Here is a 15,427-nt window from a genome sequence, read left to right on the forward strand (position 1 = left end):
AAATAGAATTAAATGCAATTTAAATTATTCCTATTGTGGTATAAGTTTCTTCCCTTACCAGCACTGTTTGGTGCTGGTTACTTGTGCTTCCATTGATTTTTGCAGGGTCTTCCGTTGGCTGGTTTTAGTTTTACTGTTGGTGTTGATGTTTCCCTCTTTGTTTTATACTCTATAACGGATGATTTGTACGATGGCTAATTTAAACCAGAAAACGTGAAAGCAATAAAGCAAATGGTAACTGTGAATGAGACTGCAATTGTGTTACTCTCATTTGAATTGCATGACATTGTGACTCACTCCATTGGCATTTGGCAAATGCGCTTATCTAGAGCAACTTACAGTGTGGAAAAAAGGTATCAGCAGACCGTATTATACTAACGTAGCTTAGGTGAGACATTTCTCCTCTCCAGATCATCCGTCCATTTTGTAAACTGTTTGCTGCTCCTGGTCAGCGTTGTTGGAGGGTACTATCCCTCAGGCACTATATGTTTGCCGGCTGGGCAGAAGCATACTGGAACATCACTTCCTTAACTCTTGCACATGTGACCAGGAAGTCAGAGCCACTGTCAGTTGCACTGAGCTGCCTGCTATACAGTTTCATCAAATGTTACTTACCTGGGCAGAACTTGGCTTCCTCAACAAATACTGCACTCTGCACTCTTTGAATATGAAATATTTTTAGTGAAAAGCCTTCGTTTTCCATGTTCTCAACGACAAATTCTCAACTTGATGCTAATATCCAGCCCTCCGCTGACTGTACCGGCTGATGCGTTCAGTAACAGCACCGGGAGTTCTTGACTAAATATGACACTGTTCAAGTGTTTTTATTGCTGCTAATGACACATGCAGGCGGAACGCTAGATGAAGCAATCTTATCTGTGTCTGACATTACGGAAGAACATCTTAGTCATGTCTGCGTTGCAATACCCATGAGATTGGCCTGGAGAGAATGCTATGCTTAGCTTGCCTCGGACCCCATGGCCTTCTTACCAGAACTCCAATCTGCTGTAGACAGCTTTCTGTTCTCAAAGGCACGAGGTCAAAATGAGAGGTCAAGGGTCAGCTGCTAGGACCTTCCCTGATTGGTCTTCCCGTATAAGATTCTTACATCATTGTGTAAATTTTTATATGAGCAAGGGCATATTTTGGAGCTTGTGTCTGTAATGGGGGTGAAAGTGTAGTGTACTGGGTAGAGATTTGGGTCTGGGTGACTCAGAGGCCGTGGGTTCGATTCTCAGCGGGGGCACTGCAGGGAGGAAATCAACCTGAGCTGCTTTGGGAGAATATCCCGCTGTATTAATGGACTGCGTGTTAAAAGATGCAATCTGGAAAATGGCGTGTCTGTTAAATGTAGAGAACTTTAATGAAACAGAGAAGCCTGAAAGTCTACAATTTACTCTCCTGCTGTGAAAAAGCTTGCAAAGTCTTCTCTTTTCTTTTCTTCACTTTTTCTTTTTACTCTTTACCTGACGTCTTGGAAGCTGCGCGGGTACCCATGGGTGATCATGTTTAATTTGATCATTTCCGATGCTGTTGGTTGATATTTTACCTTCCCTATAATTCCACTTCTTTTTTTCTACTACTTATTCCTCTTCTTCCACTTCTTCTTCCACTTCTTCTTCTTCACACAATTGCTGCAGAATCAGCCAATGAAAGACCTGTAATAATAAGCACATACCAATCGATACACAGAAACGTAATAAAAATGATACGTTTGAACAGAAGGCGTGCGCTCCTATTGGGGAACAGACCGTTCTGTTTATTGGCTTGGGGCGGGCCTGCTCCAAACCCAGCGCCGGGGTTCACCTCTGCCCGGGAGGCGACCCGTTTCCCTGATAGTCGTTTCTGATAGCTGTAACTTGAGGCGTTCGTTCGCCGTGCGCACTGCAGGTTCAGGAGACGCGGAACAATGGGGGAAGATGGATGTTTGTCAGTGAGCCCGGGCCGAATCCGGCGAGGGGCAGAGTTACCTAATGGCCCTGCTATGCACTTGAAGTGCGGCGCGGTCTGCCGTCTGTTCGGGGGGCGAGGGGGCACGCGGCGGCTTCGGGAAAACTCTTCAGCCACAGCGGGCCTCTTTCTTTATTTGGATGGTTTTTTTTTTTTCCTAACTGTCAGGAGGCAAAATCTCTTCTTCCTTTTAAAAAAATAAATAAATAATTCCAAAGGATTTCACCATGGAAGAGAAGAGATTAACAAGGTGGATTTGACATCTTGCCTGTTAAAACAAGAATAGCCTTTGGATCATGTGTACTGACAGTGTTTAGATTTAAATGACAGGGTATAATAGCCTTGCTACAAGATGTTTGGAAGAAGGTGAGTGCATTGCCGAAAACACAAAATTTCTTGAAAACACTGAGGAACATTTAGGTGGAAGATGAATATGTTTAAGTAATTCTGACACAACTTCTTTATACCCCCTGTTTATGAATCCCAGATTAGGATATAACCTACAACAAGGCACTGATGCATTCAGTCACAGAATATCCTCCAGTTCTGCAGTTATAGCACTGGAGGACTGTGCAGTTGGAGCCTCTGGTACAGGCTAATCGCAGTACCCTGTCTGACCAGAGAGGTCGCAATTGAGCAGTGACTAAAAGGTAATGGAACTGGATAATCCTTCACGTGAATCTCACAGTAGTGAGACGACCTATATGACAATTGTGGTTGCATTATTATTAATGTGACTGTATTTCACGTTTCTGCACAAGCAGAAAGATGTCCAAGTTGAATTATTCCCACTAATATTCCTTGCTCACAAAAATGTTAACTCAAATTAGTGGGAGGAATCTTAAAGTAACTAGCAAATTGCTATATAGCGCACAGAAAGGAAACACTTCCAGAAAATAAGCCTCAGGATTATTTTAAAAGCATATAGACTCTGTTGTCTATGCTTTTTTTTCTTTTGTTTTGCACGTGTGTGTACATGTGCGTGTACGTGTGCATGTGTGTGTGTGAGCTGTTGTGTAGATGCAGGTGGCTAGTGGAGGAGTGAGAGCCTAGAAAAATTTGTGATTCAAAAAATAAGAAATTATTACTGGGCATGAAGTGTACAATGCAATTCTTTCACTACAAACAAACAAAACAAACAAATGAAGTGTCATGACTGTCTGAGATTGTAGGGATGTAGCCTATGCATTTCCAGGGATGCCATTTTGTGAAGATGGATTTTATTTTGGAATGCTTAAGAACTGTAGCAACCTTCAGGAATTTAAAAAAAATAAATGAAATGGTTATGATTCTTTCAGCTGAGGAATTCTTGAATAATTCAACTTTAAGGAAAATAGCTGTCTTCTTATTCTTGTAAGGATGGATGTTGTTCACCTTACTCTCTGTCTCTGAATAAACAGTTATATTTTTTAGTCACTTTGGCTTGTAATAATGCACGCCTCTCCTTTTCCCCCCAGCGTAACCAAAAGAACCATTTATTTCTTAGAAAAGTGTACATCCAGTTCGGTTTTAATGTCATAACAGACGGCTTTTTTGCCATTCAAATTGTGGCACAGGGACTGCTTTTAAGGCAATAAGGAGACGTGCTGATAAGTGGTTCATTTCACTTACCAAAGGCTTTCATTGAAACTTCAGTAATGGCGGTATACAAATTTATAATGTATTCCTTCCCTTTGCAAATGTCCATTTGCAAATACTGACGTGTACCTCGGCTAAAAATTCGTCTAATAGTTATTGTGAATATCTTTTATAAAGGAATCAATTTCTGAACATTAATTTTTTTTATTGTCAGTTTCAACCACTCACTCTGCTCTGGTCCATAACAATGTATTGAGAGTTGGAGTAATTAAACTAAAATGCTGGCTTACTTTTAATGGTAATTAAGGTCATTTTTTTTCTTGCTGAATTGTATGTATAGCCCATTATCTGTTTGTGGGCTTTATGCACTGTAGAGTTTTTTTGTTTTTTTTGGTCACTATAAGCCCCCCTGACATTGGTGAACCAACAACAGATAAAAAAGATTTTTTAAAATGTGCCCAAAAACTCTCCAGATTTCAAATTTTATTTGCTTTGATTTTGGGGAGATATTTTCTTGACTGGCCTGGTGATATTGCCTGCCGTTACTGACTTCTTCCAATACAGAAGCTATGCTAGTCTAGCCGGCGAAATGGTGAATAAGGGCCATTTACAGCTCTATCCCAGCACAGCCTGCTGAAATATGCATTATGTCCCAGCATTTCTCTATTACGGAATGCACTTCTTTTTTTCTCTCTTCAAATTTATTATGACTTCCAAAACATTATTGATATAAGTTGACTGAAAGTTCCATCGAACTTGCAGGGCTTGAAAGCGCTATTCATTTCCTGCAAATTGCACAGGGCAAGATGAGAAGGCTGGTCCACGGCTTCTTCTGTTACTCGTGAAAAAAAAAAAAAAAAGACCGCTCGGATACCGTATTTGTGAAGGGAAGAATTATTTAAACAGACCTGGTAAAAGCTTTACCAGTCCGGAGGAAAATGTGCTGTTTAAGAACGATGTAAAAAATAGTAATTTTATTACACACATCTCCGCTCCGCGAGCGAATCCATTTCGGCTCTCAGCCTCAACACGGCCCTTTATTTGATCTCATATTCCCGGATTGGCCCGCTTCAAACAGCCGATCCTAAGAGTATTTTCATTTGGAAAACACATTTTCTACAAGAATGAGGAAAACTGGATTTGCAGACAGGTTTTTTATTTTTTTTTTTTGTGAATGTCTACTTTGAGCAACTTCACAATCGCGACCATGAGAGTCAGATTTTAGGATGTCTGCCAGTCGGCCGGCCTCAGAAATGACTCAATTGATGCGATTTGCCATACTGCACATTGTATTTAATTGAAACATTTGTCATTTTTTTTCATTATGCTCAGTGCTTTTTGCATGATACGGGACAATGTGTAGCTTACCTCGCGCGATGCCGCTGAGGTAAAATCAGACTCGCTCATACTGGGGCTCGAAGCGCCCTAATCCTCAGGTTTTATTGGTTTATTGATTTATGGCATAGAGTATGAGAGGTGAAGACTTGTTGGAAGTCCTCCTTTAGAATATCAGCATAGGCGCACATTTGGGATTAGGAAACAGTTTTTTGCAGTTAGTCTCATATCGCAGTGTCCCATTAACGTATGGATAAGAGAAACCAGAATTTCATCCCCGCTTGTATTTTTTAAATCGCACGTCAGTCATTAATCATGATTTTGCTTTGTTTTACTCGTGCGTTTAATGAGTTCCTCGACGGCCCGTGGCTGGGGGACCCCGCCCTCATTTCCATTCTGATCGCAACATGGTGAAAACGTTAAATAAAAAAACCGCCCGTTCAGAACTCACACCTCCTTCTCCTCATTTTCCCCACTTCGGGTTTTTTTTTTTTTTTCCTTTCCTAAACGCAGTGGCTTCCACGGGGCCTAGCTCGGTGGCAGGGAGAGCGGAATCACCTCCAGATGTGGGCTAATTCCCGTTCCCACCCTTTTTAAATTAGCGGCCAGATAACATTGGGTTTGAATTAACGGCAGTTGAGTAGAACGGTTAGGTCTCAGATTTCCCCGTAATGAGTTTATTCTGTAGGACGCAGCCATTTGCCTGGGTTGTAATTGTGGTGTTTAATTATCATCTGGATGAATGACAATTGAATTCACGAACGGATGAATTTACAACAAGTGGCATCGTCGGCACAGTTGATTTAAAGTCATACCGCCACCACCAGGGATTGGTGTGGGGGGGAAAGAAATCCAGGTTTAATGGACCGGTCAACGAGTAAGGCCTGGATTCAGTCAACGTGCGTCCTTTACTTTTGACTTCAAAGCAAAGGACCGTGTTACGTTACAGTATTTTTCCTGACAGGAACAGTTCGGCACGCTAGTTCCTGGTCGGCGCTGACCGAAACTATGATGGTGAACACAGAAAAGTTAGCGTCGCACTTTCATGCTAATCGCGGGTCAGAGGTTCAGATCGAACGGTTGATTCTAGAACCTGTATATTAGCCAGCAAATTTATATAGCAGAGAAACGTAGCAGGATGAGGTACAGCCAGTGTCAGGGCCTCCTTCATAACTGTTGGAATTCAGCTGCGCCCGACTGATGAACCCGCACTGTTTCTGTTACATTCGAAGAACATCAGTGCCGATTTAACAGTTTGCTGACTTTACAAAATGCAGCCCAAATGGCGTGTCTGTGCCGCGATATAATCTCAACCAAAACTCCGACATTAAAAACACATTTTAAATAAAATGCATGTGTGTGGGTTAAATAGGGCCTGCCCAGTGGATTTTACACTCATCAGCAACTGGTCCCAATACCAGTCATATTCGTATACTGAAGTGTAGTGGGAGGAACGAAGCTGGGCCAATGCTTGCGTAAATAGACGTAGCCTACTGCAGGTAGCACCACGCTACCAAAGTTAGCCATATATCAGCTGTACAAGCCGTCTTTCTCTGCGGAGATTACCACCTGCTTAACGCCGATCAGCTGATACGCTAACGCTAAGACCTGCGTTTCTCCGCGCAGGCTCTTGTTCGGCGTAGGCTAGCATCCCTTTAGCACAACCAACCTGTTGCACGTTTCGTCTTCTCGGGCGTGACGGCGGCGAGCTGCGCAGACACGGGAGGAGTTTCTCTCGAGTCGACATCGACCCGTCATCAAGGCAGGGCAGGAACGCAGCTGCACGCGGCGAACGGCGTAACAAGATGATGCGTTTCACGCGGCATAACAAGATGATGCGTTTCACGCGGCATAACAAGATGATGCGTTTCACGCGACGTTCCGTGTTCCGTGTTCATGCGGCACGGAGCCAGAAGCGTGCAGTTTTTTTTTTTTTTTTTCCCATCCGTTTTAGGATTCCGCCTTGTTTTTTTTTTTCTTCTTCTTCTTCCTTTTCTTTTTTTTTGCCCCACCGTTACCTTTCATCTCAGCAGCTGTCTCCTGCATAATGGGTAAACCGCTACGGAAAGGGGGAGCCGCTTGCTTGTTTAAATTTACTCACAGTCAAGTCTTTGATTTCATCAAGGAGCCCCATTCAAATACATTTTTTGAAGAAAGGCACATTTAAGGGGAAGGCGCAGGAGGGATGTTAACCTTGAGTGTCTGTCGCGCCCCCCAACCACCCCCCCCCCCCCCCACTTTTCCGTTTCAAGTGCCTGGTCAACTTGAACTGGCTGACTTCAGTCTCCACTTTTATATTCCTGTAATGTGCATTACAGTGGTCTGCTGATTGAGATATGTCAGTGCCCACTTTTTCTCTTTCTTTTTTTAATGAGAAGGCCATATTAAGAGAGGGAAAGTGCAACATGTATAGACCTCTGTTAAAAAAAGCCCCTTCATTATCAGTAGAGAAGAACACACGATTGTTTGTCTCATTATATTTCCATGTTTTGTCACATTTCATAGCCTCTTTTAAGGACTTGGATTTTCATTTTTTAAAGACTGTCCTAGTTTATTAATGATAATCGCTAGTTCTCGATCTTGACTGGAGCACGACCATTCACCCCATACTGAGCAGGTTTCTTAGTGAATCCCATGACCCAAGCTCCACCAGAGATGTGTGGTACTTACGAGAGGTCTGTCTCTAGTGGTTAGGACTTTAGCAACATGGTGGATCCTAAATGAGGTGGTGAGAATGCTGCCCAGTCGCCTATGCAGAGCGCAGTTGAAGGGTTTTGTCCTATTTGAGATCAGGTAATATCCAAAAAAAACCTTAGGAATGCTTGGACTTGTTTTCAGGAGCCTTATTTTCTCCTCCCTTTGCCCTTTTTCAGAAGATGCAATGATGTGTCGTAGAGCATCAGCAATTCTTCTTACTTGCATGGTCATGAAATGTAATGGCATTTAACAGTGGGGCACTTCAGTTCTTATCATTGTAGGAGCAGTGGCTTAATATTTGCCCAAGGGATTTTTTGTTTATTTATTTATTTGCAATTGTGTGTCTGTAAGTCACGTTAAAAAGCACCATCCATTTTTATATCTGCTTCTGGGAACACACACACACAAAAAAGATCAGTTTATAATAAAGGAACCAGCACATCTCCTCATGTAACTTTCATCAGGTCAGCATTTGCATTCAATCACAGACACATTACAGCGTGCTAGTGGGGCTAGCCTACCCTCGTGGCACACGTTTAGAGAGAGAGAGAGAGAGAGAGAGAGACAGAGATTCATATCCAATCATAGAGATGTGGCGCGTACATGACACGCGCCTTGTCACGAACGGTCCTCGTGTGACATTTTATTCATTTACGAGGGCTGTCTGTGCGTGGAGTAGACCACTGCTTCCTTTAACACGCTTACATCCTCCATCGCACTCACATGACATCACAACATCATAAAATACATTTTGTGTCATGGCCTGTTAACCCACCGCCTCCCCCCACACCCCCCCCCACACCCCCACTGTCGGCACTGTCCTTCAGAAGCGCGTCTGTGGCGGTGTTTTACTCTACATTCGCCGGGCATGCAGGAGAACGGGTTGTGTACAAGAGGAGGATCTCCAGATAAGTTAATCCTCTTAAAGACGTGGGGAGTGAAAGGGGGACGGAGTTTGGGGTTTCACGCCCCCGCGCGGGTCCGCCGGAGCCCGTCCCGCTACGCGTTAGCGCCGGTCTACATGCAGCTGGAAGCCGGCGACGGGGCGCTTCCCTGCCACCGGGTTTGTTTGGGCTGCTGGTGTCCTGCCAGGCCAGCGCTCACTCAGGGGTGTCCTGCCAGGCCAGCGCTCACTCAGGGGTGTCCTGCTTGGCTCGGGGCCCAAAACCGGCGGAGCTGACTTCACGCGCGAACCTACCGGCCAGAATTCGCCAAAATGTGCCTCTCTGACCCCCCCCCCCCCCCAGCCCGTTCCCCAGTACTGTACCTCCAGATCTCATTCCTCTCTGAAGTAAAGCACGCAAGACTCTACAGTAGCTTGTGGGTTCATAGTGTCTACTTAATTATTTTGATCCATTTTAAGGCGTGTCCATTAATTTTTTTAGGAAATATATGGCCCCTTTCATGGCTCTGGTTTGGCTTGTGAAGTAAGTGCCACAGATGCGATTCATAAAAGATTAAAGATCATTTTCTGGCTGTTGCTATTATTAAACTGTGCACCACCTCTATTTCTAGGTTTTTTTTCTTCTTCTTCTTCACCCAATAAAAGATCTATGCAAATGTATTTGGACATCATCACAGGCTACTTAATAGGATTTTTCATTATCCCATTTCCGAGCATGGCAGAGGAAAGTTGCCATGGATACCGCTCAAGTACGGTCCGCAAAATGTTTATGAGCTTATTATTTAATCAGTGCATTATAATTGTCCATTTTTGGTTCTGTTGATCTGATGGTGAGCAGTTTAATTGGGCAGAGGTGCCAGTGGATTAGTGGTGGAGGTGTTGTTTATCATATGTTTGCATGTTTATTTGTGTGTGTGTGTGTGTGTGTGTGTGCATGTGTACTTGTGCACTTTCAGATCAGTTGTAAATCCACCACCGGGTGGAAAGTGAACAGTGATATATTTTTTGCCAAATTTATGAGTTTTTTAGCTCCCGTGTAGTGCATGAAGGGTCATGAGAATACAAGTATTGGAGTGTATTATAGCATCAGTTAATATGTGCTCTCAACATCTAGGATGTTTTTTGTAGAATCATTGCGCAAAAACTCAGAGACTGAAAGACCAGGGGGCTTGGGCCACAGCATGTCCGCGTGTTGATGTTCATTTTTATCGAGAGTGAATTTAACAGCGCGGTGGAGGTTGTTGCTTTTCTCTGACCTGCAGGGGGAAATGGGGGTGGCGTGGGGGCGGTGGGGGGGTGGGGATGGGGGGGAGGCTGTGCAGTGGAGTGGATAACTCAGCGCACAAAGTGAACAGCTTTGACGCCCGTGGCGGCTTTGCCGTGGCTCGAAACAAATAAAACTCCCAGTCAGTGCACACACAAAAACTACAGCCCCCCCCCCCCCCCCCCCCTTCCGCCTGGGTCACACGACAGGCTCCGCCTTCAGCGGCCCGTCCACGTCCAATGAAAAACAACAACAAAAAAAAACCTGTCTCTGTTTCCGTACATTTGTGTGTCTGTCAAATGTTTCTGCGTCTCTAAAATGTTTCCCAAATTACCCCCCGCGAGTGACGCTGGGGGTAATAGCCCCACAGCAGAGTCAGAGAGAGAGAGAGAGAGAGAGAGAGAGAGAGAGAGAGAGAGAGAATAATAAGACAAGTGAGCAAGAGAGAGCCACAGCCAGTAGTTGTAAGGAGAAAGGGAGAGAGAGGGAGACAGAGACAGTAGTAAGCAGAGATAGAGAGAGAGTAGTAAGGAAAGGAAGAGAGAGCCAGAGCCAGTAGTAAGAAGAGAGGGAGAGCGAGAGAAAGAGAGATGGTAGTAACGAGAGAGGGAGAGAGACGGTAGAAGCTGAGAGAGAGAGAGAGAGAAAGAGAGGGAGAGAGAGAGAGACAGTAGTAAACAGAGAGAGAGAGAGAGAGAGAGAGAGAGACAGACCAGTGTGAAGACAGGGACTCTCTACGCTGTCTGCTGGCCCAGGGCTGTTCGCTTTGTGTCTGCTTTAATTGAAAATTAATAGTTAGAGGGTTGCTATGGAAATTATACCATTGCTTGCAGACAGAAACCTGCACCCCCTCCCCCCGCCATACTCCCACCCCCACCCCTCCCCTCCATCATCCACCCCATTTTTTTTCCCCCTCTTCATCCGCTGAGACACTGGTGGTATTGTCTGTCCTCATTGACCTTGGCTGTACAAAGCCCTGCAGAAAGAGAGAGAGAGAGAGGAGGGGAACGAGGGAAGAAAACAGAGGAAGAGAAATTAGCGTAAGGAAGTGGCGGGCAGACGTCACTGCCCGTTCGAAGCGCGGCGGCGGGCTTCGAGGGCTACGGAAAGCCCGTCTCGGGTTGGCTGCTTTGGCGATGACGCTCCTCTTTCTTTTTTTTTCTTCCGCGGTGATGGAACAAGTTTGCACAGTTCTGCAGTTCTGAAGTGAAATCTCCCCATCCTGTTCGGTTTAGGAAAAGCGCAGTCGCACTGAGAAATTCAACAGTTGCATGCAGGTTTTCTTTTCTTTCTTTCTTTCTTTCTTTTTTGCTTATTTCTAAGCAAGCCTGCAAATGCTATGATATGCACAAATTAATAAGGCATTACTATGCATGCATTAATACTACTGGTGATGCATTTAGAATTTTTGCTAAGTATGATAGTAATATTGATTGAGTGAGCTGGTGTTTTATTTTGAGAGCACATTATTGATTGGTCCCGTCCTGTCACATGGTCATGAGTTAATCGGAGTGTGCTTAAATCTGATCATTTCTCCATCATCGTTTGATCAGTTTCAATCACTTGAATTGTTCTGCAACAGATGAAAGCTTTTTTTTTTTTTTTTAAATGTCTTTTAAACCGACATGTACATTTCGAATGTGTATTTTGAGAAACGCGTGAGCGAAAGTCGCGGAAATGGCGGCGGTGGGGGGTGGGGGGGGGGGGGGGGGGGAGGCGTGGGGAGGGGGGTCTGCCGAGAGGCCAGAGGCCCCCCGGAGGTCGAAAGTGAAATGCAGAATTGCTGTAATTACTTCCACTAAAAGGTGTGCTTTAGGAGCCGGAGTACCGGGAGCGGAAGCGTCTGAGCTCTCTTCTCGCCTCTTTCCCTCTCTTTTGATTGGTGTTTGCCCGTGGCACGAGACGCAGGGTTGTCACGTTTTAAAAGAAAAGCACAAAAGTCACACAAACAAGAGCATCCGAGCGCATTTTTTGATTTTGCGTCCGGGCGCGGCAGCGATATCGCACTGGTAAAACACGCCGCAGTAGAGCTGCTGATAGTGTGTGGCGTTTCAGAGTCTGTTTAATCGTGCCGGCACATAGCTCAAAGCTGTGAGTTCAAGTGGTCTTACCCCGAGTTGGTGGCCGATATCTTCGACAAAATGAAACCGTCACGCTTGCCCTGGGTGGGACTTGGAGAACAGGAAAGTTCTCGTTTGTGATACAGCACTTCTGTGTGTGTGTGTGTGTGTGTGTGTGCGCGCGCAGCATGTGTGTCTCTGTTTCTATCAATGTGTGTGCTCGTGTGTCTGTGTGTATGTATGTGTGTGTGTGCGTGCGCAGCACATGCGCGTGTCTGTTTCTATGTGTGTGCATGTGTGTGTCTGCATGTGCGTCCATTTCTACGTATGTGTGTGCACATATATGTCTGTATGGGTGTGTGGGTATGCCTGTATTTATGCGTGTGTGAATTTTTTATGGGTGGGGGTGCATGTGAGGGTGTGTCACCATGTATGTGTCCTGCTTTTGAGTACACATATGTTGGAAAAAAAAAAAGTTTGCATTTATGTTTACATATGTGTCAGAATAAAAGCACTTGTAAAAATGAAATATTCAAACACAGTAGCATTTGCGTGTTTGTGTGTTTGTGTTTGGAGCTAAGTAAAGAGTTTTGCTTATCATTTTTTGGTCAGGGGTTTCTCTCATTTTATTCCAACAGTGTCTACACAAACACAGTCAGGCTAGCCACAGCATTAAATCTACCCAAAGCCATGTGGTTTTGTGAGGTGGTAGCAGATGGACTTTCTTTTGCATCTGCTGTGTACAGACTTGGCTTTGTACTCTTTTTTTTCCTGGGGGAGACCGTTGCCTTTCTTCCCTGCCGGTTGATTCCTGTTTTGTGAAACGGCTAGGCTAGGCAAAAGCTCCGTGGCAGGCAGAACAGTTCACAAAGGGATTGACAAACACCATTATCAGAAAATGTTCCATTTCGTTGTCAGCGCGCATTGTTTACAGTACGGCAATTCTCTTAATACGTCACCCTCAGAATATGCTGGCAGAGGAGACGGAGTTCTGTGATTCTAATTAAGGTTAGTAATTGATGGGCTCTAACGTTCAAAAGAGTGCGGCTTGATTAACATCTGTTAAGGCAAATTGCCATTAAGTGGTTTGAAGTAAATTGGAGATATGTAGCCAGCTTTTTTCCCCCTACTTTGTGTAATGCATGAGTTGTGAAATGCTTGTCTGCTTTATTTATTTATATATTTATTTGTTTGTTTGTTTATTTATTTGTTTATTTATTTATTTATTTTCATCTTACTCAGATACTTTTTTGAGTGTTAGCAGACCTACGGTTTATTATTACAAGCTTGCCCTAATAAGGGAAACACCAAGCATATTTATCCGAGACTTGAAAGATTGCAGAGGGCTGAAGGATTGCGACTGGTGTTTTCCTGAGAAATTGAAGCACTTAGTTTTGGGGGTGGTGGGGGGGGGGGGGGGGGGTGGGGGGAGATTACTGCACGCGCGTCGGCTCAGAATCGAACCTCTGTCACCCCGCACGTCGTCGCATCACAGACAGACCCCGGCGATTAAACGCTGATTTCTGTGTATGATTGTCCTTGGGTGCCAAAACAATCAGAGAGCAGCTTGATTTGTTTTAATTACCAGCGCAAAATGTCATCAGTCTGGGACGTGATCGGGCAGAGGTGCACTCGCCGCTGTGTAAATACCGCTAGAAATAGTTCCTTAATAATGGCTTTGACAGTTAGCTAGCTTCAGAGTTTTTTTTAAATTTTATTTACTCCATCCTTCCTAATGCTGTTTTCTACCGGTGACATATTTTTCTGAAGCACGTTAATGCTTTAAGTCTTTTAAGAATATCTTCAAATGCCTGTTACGTTGTGGACGGGTTTACTCTGCGGTTGTTTTAAAGGTAGGTTACTTTCGCTCTTTTTAAGGACAGAGACACGCGAGGAGACACGCGTGCCTCTTTTTGTGTACGTGTTGTGTGGTGTTACAGCTGCTGGTTTTATATGTTTATTTTAAAACGGTTAGATGAATATGCTTGGAAATCGTATTATCAGTGCTGTTCAGAGACTGGAATCTACTGCTTGTCTTACCGCTAATGCAATTCAGACTCCCTTTTTGAGTGAACGAGGGAGAAGGGAAGCGAGAGAATGCTAGAGATGAATAAAACAAGCAGAAATACCTTTCTTTGGGAGAATAAGTGGACGTCCCCAGATTTTCCGTGGAGAGCAGCCGCTCCTGCTGTGCGTTTGTAAATCCCCTCGGTGTGAGTCAGGATGCAAGTTTTGTGCGGCGGGAGTTGGGAGCACGCACTCGGGCGTCTGAGCGCCGCTCCTAGCAGCAGATGTTTATTTTGAGCGAACGGAGGGGGGAAAGGCGTCTGGGCGAGAGCTCACACAGCCGCGAGAGGACAGACACCGCGCTCTCTCTCGCGCTCCTCACAGCAGCCCGGTCGTCTGTGCGCGCGGTTGTCCGCATGCTTAAAATATTTTTAAAAAGGAAGAGAGAAAAAATAGACGGGGAGAGAAAGCGAGAGAGAGACGGAGATATTTTTGAAGGTCATTTTCAGATCGCAGACCACTGAATAACTATAATGTATTTCAGGCAATAAAAAATGGCAATGAAATGATAAGTGGTGTTTTCAAATAATTGCATTATATTTCATCAGATTGGTATGATAGTATAATTATTTCTACTATGTCAGGAGAAAAGGCAGCCCTGTCGGGGCTATAAATTTCCATTTTCTGCACTTTTCACGTTGTCTGGCGGGGAAGGTAGACTCCCTGTCCAAGTTTTTATAGGGCCCGTCCAGGGGCTGCGGTAATTGCCCGATGACAACCGAAAATGATAGAATAATTGTCAGGAGAGACGTCTTTTTAATGGGCAAGGTGATTTAAGTATGCACGAACAAGCTGCAAGGGGAGAAGAGCTTGTTTATGATGCAAGCCACTATAAACACCGTTGGAGTGGTGACACAGAAAGCTTCACTGTACCCTGTGACACGAGCAAGCTCTCACCGCAAACACCAACAGCTTGTTCCTCTGCCCACTGTGACACTCCTCACCGGCAGGTAATGCACCCAAAAAATTCCATCCTTTAATCTGTCTCTGCTTTCTGTTAATGCCACTGCTGGGCTGGCTTGTTAGATTGTTTGCTGTGCATGTGGTTGTGGACTAGAGAGGACTGCGTTTATTAGGTGGTTAATTACTCCAAATGATGGGTGAGAGTAACGATGATGCATATGCAGAGCATGCATGTTTATGTGTGCTTTTTTTCATATTTAGAGGTTGCCTTAATTACTGGGGATCCCCAGCATGCTGCAACGCCGGCCATTGCAGTGTGTACCAGTGCTAATAAGCAAATGGCTGATAATTAAAGTCAAGATGTGAAACTAATATGTTTTGAGAGTACTTTACAGTCTAGTGGTTGTAAAAAGAAAAAAAACGGGGGCAGAGCTATTATGTTTCTTTTATAAGCTAATAGCAATAAAGTATTAATGAGCTGCAGATATCTGTTTTATTTGAAGGAGTTATTTAGATTTTGCAGTGATCCATAACTTTATAGAGCACATCCCTCCCCCTCCCCCTATAACCCCCCCCCCCCCCCATTTGAATATAAGAGGTCAGTAAAATTAAATGTGATGAAATACTAATAATCTTTATCAAAGATGGGCGGATAATTTGTTTACTTCA

At 44.3% G+C, this 15,427-nt stretch overlaps 1 protein-coding gene and 1 long non-coding RNA gene across 10 annotated transcripts in view; one reads left to right on the top strand and one right to left on the bottom strand.

Annotated features, from left to right (window-relative positions):
* The window catches only part of foxp2 (forkhead box P2), a 146,965-nt gene that overhangs the window by 39,294 nt on the left and 92,244 nt on the right, over positions 1-15,427 (top strand). The window contains exon 1 of one of the 9 annotated variants that reach the window (XM_035426165.1): positions 13,227-13,641. The exons of 6 other annotated variants lie outside the window; for them this stretch is intronic. The gene's annotated coding sequence lies outside the window, so the exon portion shown is untranslated. Of the gene's footprint in view, positions 1-13,226; positions 13,642-14,493; positions 14,806-15,427 lie in introns of those variants that run through there. 2 more of the 9 variants (XM_035426172.1, XM_035426166.1) reach the window with 2 other exon arrangements.
* Positions 10,639-14,201, bottom strand: LOC118231853. The gene is made up of 2 exons (XR_004766168.1): positions 13,918-14,201; positions 10,639-10,704 (listed from the first exon to the last, which is right to left on the bottom strand). It is a non-coding gene; the product is annotated as an uncharacterized LOC118231853 (long non-coding RNA).

This window comes from Anguilla anguilla, chromosome 7 (assembly GCF_013347855.1).
Source record: "Anguilla anguilla isolate fAngAng1 chromosome 7, fAngAng1.pri, whole genome shotgun sequence".
Lineage (NCBI taxonomy): Eukaryota > Metazoa > Chordata > Actinopteri > Anguilliformes > Anguillidae > Anguilla > Anguilla anguilla.